Genomic DNA, 8,329 nt, shown 5'->3' with positions numbered 1-8,329 from the left:
GTGGAATCTACAAATAATGAGGATCAAATATATTTGCATTTGTGTGTTATTGTTTAAGCAGCAGCAACCAGTTTTAAATGAAACATTACACAATCTCAAAATATAAGACGACAAAAATGGAACTGGTTAAAGCAAGGGTCCTATTCTCACAGCCTTCAATCTTCTTTCTCCACACGCCCCCTTGCCACCTTCCACAAAAACACCCTCTGACCACTCAGATGAGGGCAGAGGCAGGCATGTGGGCTGGGGGCGAGACACCATGGGGGGAGGTCAGTGGCAAAGGAGCCCACATCTCTCAATAAAGGATGTTGGCTAAGCATCCCAAGCCAGTGCTGGCCATGCGAGAACAGGCCTAGTGCTCCAGAATGGACTTTTCAAAAGAAACTAGAAATTCGGATTTTACATAAAATCTTCCAATTGGGAAATGTTACCTCAATTTTATTAAATGCCATGCAAGCCAAGCAGAATATATCTCAGTAGCCCCAAGCCTGTGACCTTGTTTTTTAAGGTATTTACGTTGCAGTTCTGCTCACCCATCTTTTCGAGGGTGCACTAATTGGGCAAAAAAAGCCTAAATTCTGCTTCTGTCTGAGCTACCCCATTGAGGTTTTTTAAAAGCCACTACATTTCTCTATACTTCAGTTTTCTCATCTGTAAAAGTTAGATAACAACCCGTGTCATAGTTTAGGATAATAAACAATTTGACAGGTAATTGTTAAATGAATGAACAAATGAAAGAAAGAAGGTATTTTTAAAACCTACTAATGGTCAAGTAAACATTAAGAGATGAATCATGTAGGGGCTTTCCAGCCAGTCCTCAGATATCCTGTTATGGAGTAATGAGGGTCCCCAGGGTTATTTAAATACTTCAAAAAGCCGAATGGAAACTGCACACCTACTAAAAATGGCTTCCCAGGCTAATTAAGAAATCAAATGTCTCACTGTTGCTTAGAATCAGATCAAGCTGGTAGAAAAACTAGATGCCAATCAAAAGCTGAGACTGATAGTTATGGCTTTAGTTAATTTCAAATGGGTAACAAAATAATCGCCTATAAATGCAACTGATATGCTAGAGGTAGTCTTCCAAGCGTAGGTTCAGTTTGGTTATTTGTTCTTTATAGAGCGAAGAGCTGATAATCAAAAAAGGGTCCTGAATGGTGATTCGACTGGGCATCTCCAGATTACATAAGAAATCTGATCACACAAGTCCCATGCAGTCTACCAAAGGACTTCTACACAGTTTCCAACAGGGAAAAATGGCAAAAGGGCCAAATGTTATGATTAAACCCGTGGGCACCTAATTCATTTATCAGACCATAATATTAAACAAATATATTCCCAGGAAAACCAAACCCATACTGCAGGAGCGTGATGTATTGTGCTGGGGGGAAGGGGGAAAAGAGGAAGAAGGGAGGGTTGTTCGCTTGGTTTGGTTTGGTTTGGGTTTGTTTTTACCCAATTCATATAATCTCTCTAAAGTCTCATCCTACCTCAAAATACTTACACTTCTATTTAAACAAAATCTGTTCAACTATATGTACCCATTTTATTTATTTATTTTATTGTTGACTTTTCAATTATTATTAGTGTAGAAATAGGATCATTGTATGATCTTTTCACTGAAAATTGCTCAAATTTAAAAAAAAAAAAGCAAGACTCATTTTAGCATCTAGCCATGTGGTAACAATTATGATGCTAAGAACAGCCGGCTGTTACTGAACGTTCAGTGTGCCAGGTACCACCCAAGCATTGCACATGGATTGTCCTACTACATTCATTCAACATTCATTTGTTCCACGATTACTTATGCTGTGCCTACCATGTGCCAGGCAGTGTTGTAGGCACTAGACATCAGTGTGTTCTAGGGCACTAGGAATACAGCAGTGAATGAAACAGCTCCCTGAATTAGGTATGGCTGTGATAACTGAGATGGAGAACATGAAAGTGGGAAAAGGAGCAGGGGGACTAGAGGAAGTGGAGTGCAGCCTTTAATAGGGTGATCGTGAAAGTCTGCTAAGTCATTTAAGCCTCGCCATGAAGGAGGTGAGAGAGCAAACCAGGGAGCTGAGAGAAGAGCATTCCCTCCAGGAGGTGAAAACAGCAGTGCAAAGGCCCTGAGGCAGGATGACTAAAGAGGAAAGCAGGCGTAAAGATCAGAGAGGTGAGGGTGGCCAGGCCACAGGGCCCATGCACTACTGCAGCGGTCTCCAACATTTTCGGCACCAGGGACAAGTGCTCCTGTGAGAATCTAATGCCTGATGATCTGAGGTGGAGCTGAAGCGGTGATGCTAGCGCTGGAGAGCAACTGCAAACTAAACACAAATGAAGCTTCGTTCCCCCCGCCCACCGCTCACCTCCTGCTGTGTGGCCTGGTTCCTAACAGGCCACGGACCGGTACCGGTCCATGGCCCAGGGGTTGGGGACTGCTGGGCTACTGGAAAGGTTCAGGCTTTTATGCTGAGTAAGATGGGAGCTAGCGCAGGTTTTTGTGAGAACAGTGACATAAACTGATTTAATGTATTAACAGAATCATTCTGACAGCTGCAATGAATAGATTATTGAGGGATAAGGACAGACTCAAGGTCAGTTAGGAAGTTGCTAAAATAATCCAGTGAGAGAACAGACTGGTAGTGACAGAATTGATAAGATGTGATCAGATTCTGGACATATTCTGAAAATTAGAGCCAATAGGATTTGCCAATGAATTGATTAATGAAAGGGACGAAGTTGCCATCAACTGAGATGGAGAACACAGAGGGTGGAACAGGATTTGAGGGGAAGGTCAGAAGTTTGGTTTCGGCCCTGTTGAGTTGAATGGTCAAGCAGACATCCAAGTGGGGAAGTCGAGATGGTAGGTGGATGCATAAGTCTGGAGTTGAGAGAGGCCTGGGCCACAGATAAAAATGAGAGTATCATCACCATGTAGATGTTATTTAAAGCCATGAGACTGGATAAGCTTTCCAAGGGCCTAAGTGTAAATGTAGAAAAAAGGTCTAGATATGCTCTAACTTTGCAAAGTCACAACAAAGAAGAGAAGCCAGAAAAAGAAAATGAGAAGTGGTCAGTGAGGTTGTTGGGAAAATCAGAAGAGTAGGAAGCCAATCAAAGGAAAATGCTTCAAGGAGAAAGTAAGCAGGTGGGGTCAGTGTGGCTGATGGGCCAAAGGAGTCGAGGATTTGAGAACTGACCTCTGGATGGAGCAACACTGAGGTCACTGGGGACATGGACAAGAACAGTTTTGGTGGCATGGTAGTGTGAAAGCCTGCCGGGTGCCCACTCACAAGAAAATGGGAAAAGAGGAATTGGGAAGAAACGCAACTAAACAAGACATTGACCATTTCCAGATGGAGAAATTGAGGCTTTGAGAGACCTATGATGTTACCCAAGGTCTCACGGCTGCTAAATAGTGGATCCAGGATTTGAAGCCAGGGCATGCTGGCTCCTAATCCCTAGGTTTTAAATGCCACATTGTACAGCCTTAATATGCAGCGGACTTTACTCAAGATTCATAGTCATATCTTTTCTTCAACAAATACCCTAATTGGTGCACTGTTGCTCAGTGGAGCTACCTGACTCAATCCAGAAAAGTCTATTCAGCTCCCTTTTCTGAGCCCTGATGACCCACCCAGATAAATCCACGCTGACATCTTCAAATCCTCAAGCTGCCAACTTTTCCCATTCTCTCTTTTCAGGATAACACAGTTGCGGGGTGGAGGGAGGGGGCCCACTTTTTTTAAGCCAGTGGTCTTAAAGCATTTTTAAAGAAACAACCCTCATCTTATAGAACTTCTTCAACAAATGGAGTTCTGTTCTGACCGAGTAGGGCATCCTGTCTCCCATTCCGCACCAGCGACCATCCCAGCTGGCCACTGACACTGCCATACCCGGCATGCCTTGGGCAGGGTGCGAGCTGAAAGAAGAGCCTTCAGGCCTCCTGATCAGGGAGCTCTGACCTTGCCTTTGCACATGAGCGAAACCCCAAAACGCTGCACTGATCCTACAGGTGCAATGCCCCCACCTCTCTCATACTGACATCCTCGGGGTACGGCTGTTTGTCTCCACAAAAGAAAAAAAAATTGCTCTACTACCCCATTTCACTGTCATTATGGCCACCGCATGCTACTAGAAAAAGCCATGTATTTTAACATTACGATGATTTAAAAGAAAAAAAACAACACTATTAACATGTCCCTTCTAAAACATATTGCAACCATCCTAAAAGAAAAAGACACGTCCATGGAGACACAAGAAGCTACAAGTTCTGTGATCTGAATCTCCAGAGATTTTTAACACACACGTGTGTAATCCATGCAATGACATGAAGGAGCACAATGATAGCATGTGTAATGTGGACTAAGTGGCTACACCCCTCAGTTCCTCCCATCCCAGCTTCCTGGAACCTGTGGTAACTGCACTTTTCCAAGAGTACTCTTCAGCAGACCAGGGAGAATGATACTAACATAAGTTGGCTTTAGTTTACCTTTTTCACTTAAGAAATATTTATTGAGCATCTAATATGGCTGGGCACTCTTCTAGGCACTGGCAATGCAGGAACAAACAAAAGAGACAAAAGTCCCTACTCCTATTAAGATTACAACATTTTTGTTACAATAAACAACAACTAAAAAAATACTATCAGATGATGGTTAAGTGTTCCAGAAAAAAATAAATCAGAAAAGGCAGATAGGCGGGCAGGCAGGGTGTGGAGTAGGGGTCGGGGACATAATCTTTAATAGGTAATCAAGAAGGGTCTCATTGAGAGACATTTGAGCAAAGACCAGATGGAAGTATGGGAGCAAGCACGTGCATATCTGGGGAAAAAAACAGCAAGTGTGAAAGAACACAGGTAGGAACAGTAAAGAACTCAAGAGTTCTGTCTGAGTATTGATAAGGAAGAGACAGGGCCTATGTGGTACTCAGGGTAAAGCCCACAGTGTCTAGATAGCTTCAGCTCAGAAGACCTCTCTAATGATTAACTAAAGTTGAACACCAAATCAGCTCTCAAGCCATAGTCCTTCCCGAAAGCTATAGTATAGTGCTGCATTGGATTGAAAGCCCTTCTTAAGTCTCAATACCCTAGCCCTTTGGAGGACCTACCCACAGTGCCCTCTACAGCATACAGGTTAAGCACAAAGACCCGCTGGTGGCTGACCTTCTGACCTCTGCAGGGGAATAAGGCAGTTTGCCCACAGAATAGAAAGTAATTCTCAAAGTGTGGTCCAGGGACCTATGGGTATCTTTACCACCCTTTCGAGCCATCTGTTAGGTCAGAATTATTTTCATAATACTAAGATATTTTCCTCTTTCATTCTCTCACAAGTGTACAAATAGAATTTTCTGGAGGCTACAGGCATGTGATAATGTCACCTCTCTGATAGTTAATGGCACGTGTGCTCGTGTGTTCTTGTATTTTACTAATATTGCCGTTAACCCACATAAACAAAAGCTCTTTGGGAGACCTTGATACTTTTTAGAATGTAGAGGGGTCCTGAGACCAAAAAGTTTGAGAACTGTTAGAATAAAAGACCCATGAGGACAGATTCAAGAGAAGAGAGAAACAGACCTTATTAAGACTCACCGGTCATAATATAATTACGAGCTGGTAATAGATTTTGCAGAAGTGAAAGCCATTCTGCTTTCATATGAAAGGATGGACTCCTGCTTTGTACAACGAGCACGCAGTGGCCACACCTCAGCAGACTTTGAAACTCTTTCTGGTGTGTTCTTCCTCTCCAGGCCCCCGCACCTTCCGCCTTCCCGCAGCCCAGGCGCCTTAGGAACACATGGGAACACAGCTCCGCAGCCAGCCCCATGCGCCATGTCCAGCTCGACTAGGTCACCCTCTCCTTTGCTGTGCTTAAGTCAATGAATGAAATTAGGAACAGCCAGAGATGGACGCCTCCCGAGAGGCTGCTTCCGTGTCAGCGAAGATGAGCCGACCCTGATCTCCGGCAACTGGCGTCCGAGCGCTCATAGGCCACCGGAAAGACAAGCCAAGGTTCACCCTCCCCAGCGCCAAGGATCCAGAGATACGACTCACAGATACAAACTCGCAAAATTCAACCTCCACGGCCCTCAAATGAGAGGGAATTGAGAAAGACAAAAATTTTCTAGCCTAAGAAAATTGATCAGAAGCAAACGCTCATCTCCTAAGACATCCAGCCTCGAAAACGCGAGACATGCCCTGTACCCGCTGGGCTTCTGCGCCTATACGACTGACAGGTGGACCGGAGCAAGTCACTGGAGCTCCCTCGCCTCGGTTCCCCTTGCCTGCAAAATGCCCAATGTGAACCGCTAAGGAAGCGCCCTACGCGTGCACGCAAGGCTGTCAGGCGCGGTCCTCCGCAAATGCACTCGGTTACTTGGAGCACAAAGGTCCCTCTCTGAGCCTCGGTTTCCCAGATCGGTAAAATAAGGGAATGGCTTCGGCTCCCTAAAATCCCTTCTCACTCAGGATTGAATAATAATATGAAGATTAAGTCAAGCAACTTGCAGGGTGTTTTCACCATTTGGGTAACAGCAGGAGATATTAAACGCTAGGGAAGAGAGGGCGGAACAAAGTTCCAAAGTAAATGTGCCCAAGTCTCGGCCCCACGCTGTTCTCGCGGATTCGTCCCTCGAATGCCCCCAACGCTGGCTGGCGAGACCCAGGAGACTCCGCCGTGACTCCCTTGGGCTGGCAAAGCGCGAGGACTGAGGGACAGGGGTCTTCGGCGGCCACAGAGCTGCGCCCCCGCCGGAGGGGGACTGAAGGAGCCGCGGTGCGCGCAAGCAAGAAAACGCCGCAGGGGGAGGTGAAGCCCCACCCGAAGAATCGGCTCCGGGTCCGAGTGCGCGGCGTTTCGTGGGGTTCGGGAGGTAGCCACCCGGGAGGCGCCGGGAGGCTGCCCGCCGGCATCCGGCGCGCCTTACCTGTGGCTTGAGCTCGCAGTCCACGCAAGCGGGCGCGCTGCGCGGCTGGACTGCGCCGGTGAGTGGTAGGCAGAGGGTCGGCAGCAGCAACCAGCGCCAGGGACTCATCCTTCTCACTCCGTCTCCGAGGCCTAGGCGCGCAGGCAAGGAGTTAGGCGGCAGGGGACGCCCGGGCCGGCTGGCCGGTGGCCTTGGGGCTGCGGACTGGCCTGGCACCCGCCATGGCGCGCCGGGCTCAGGGCCCGGGGCTCGCCCGCTGCCCCGCGCCTCTTGCCCGCTCCCTCTGCAGTTTGCACTGCCACCTCCGGGAGGGGCCCGGAGAGCCCCCTGGCTGCGGCCACGTGGGGCCCGGCCTGACCCCTCCCGACCCCCCACTGCCCGTCAGCCCAGTATAGAGGAGGCCGCGAAGCTCTGGCCCCCGGTTCTCGCTCCCAAACCCTGCCAGAGCCGCCCGTCCCCTTGGGAGACGGAGAGAAGGGAAGAGTGAGATTCCAGCACTGTCTTCTAAGTTCAACCTAAAATCGTATTGGCTCCTGCCTTACTTCTGCGTTTATGCTTCCAATTCTGAGGGTGCCTCTTGACTGAAAGAGACCAAAGAAACAAATGGAAGGCTATTTTTAAAGGAACTTTCATTTAAACAAAGAAAATCGCATGGCAGTTTTTTCTGTAAAAGAGAGGAATAGTCGATGTGTGCATTCACTTAAAGTCCGGAACCACAAAAGCCGGCACTCCATTAAGTGCCCTCTTAAGGGATTTGGTGGAATAATATTAGGGATATGAGCACCAAACTCGAAGGATTACTGCACAGATTAAATAAAGACGTTTATGAAAATCACTTCATTTGGTGCACATAGTAATCCCGCAAAATGTGGTCGCTCGCTTTCAGTTCCAAACTCCCAAGGGGCTTTTCACAGCACTGACTCTTCAGGAAGAAAAAATTATAAAAGCAGCTGTGCACGGCCTCTCCCACCTTCCACCCAAGGCCTGAGTTCACTTTACCACCTCCCTTTACAACCCAGGCTTATGCGTGATTAACTTCTGAGTGGTGTTTAATGGAGCATTTTGGACTGAATAACTTAATTGCTTTAAGTCTCAGTCCATTTTGAGACTCTAATAGAAACAGTAGAGGATGGAGGGGTGGAGGGTGAGGGCGTCCAGATTTGCATGCAATAGGAGGAGGAATTTTCTCAGACCGTGCAGCCCCCATCTGCAGTACTCCAGTAAAGAAACTCTGGCTTAAACGAGCCAAGTTTTTCAAGCTTCGATTCCACGGCTGTTTAGGGTTCAAATGTTTTTGTGAAATCGCTTTTTCCTCTCCTAAATGTGAGAATTTGCTTTCTGGAGTTGATTCTCTGTCCTGTCTTCAATTAACTCCCTTCCAACCCCGCAGCAATCATTGGTTCCCAAGCCCACTCAG

General features: G+C 47.0%; 1 protein-coding gene across 14 annotated transcripts in view; it reads right to left on the bottom strand.

Moving 5' to 3' along the window:
• TRABD2A (TraB domain containing 2A) overlaps nt 1-7,709 on the bottom strand; it is an 86,158-nt gene extending 78,449 nt beyond the window's left edge. For 6 of the 14 annotated variants that reach the window (XR_002782671.1, XR_002782661.1, XR_002782664.1 and 3 more), the window contains exon 1: nt 6,913-7,707. The gene's annotated coding sequence lies outside the window, so the exon portion shown is untranslated. Of the gene's footprint in view, nt 1-5,578; nt 5,769-6,912 lie in introns of those variants that run through there. The other 8 variants (XR_002782659.1, XR_002782662.1, XR_002782667.1 and 5 more) reach the window with 5 other exon arrangements.
• Between the last annotated feature and the right edge of the window lie 620 nt (nt 7,710-8,329).

The sequence above is a fragment of the Pteropus vampyrus genome, unplaced genomic scaffold (assembly GCF_000151845.1).
Source record: "Pteropus vampyrus isolate Shadow unplaced genomic scaffold, Pvam_2.0 Scaffold156, whole genome shotgun sequence".
In the NCBI taxonomy this organism is placed as follows: domain Eukaryota; kingdom Metazoa; phylum Chordata; class Mammalia; order Chiroptera; family Pteropodidae; genus Pteropus; species Pteropus vampyrus.
The sequence above is the reverse complement of the archived record's forward strand: the minus strand, read 5'-3'. Positions and strand labels throughout refer to the sequence as shown.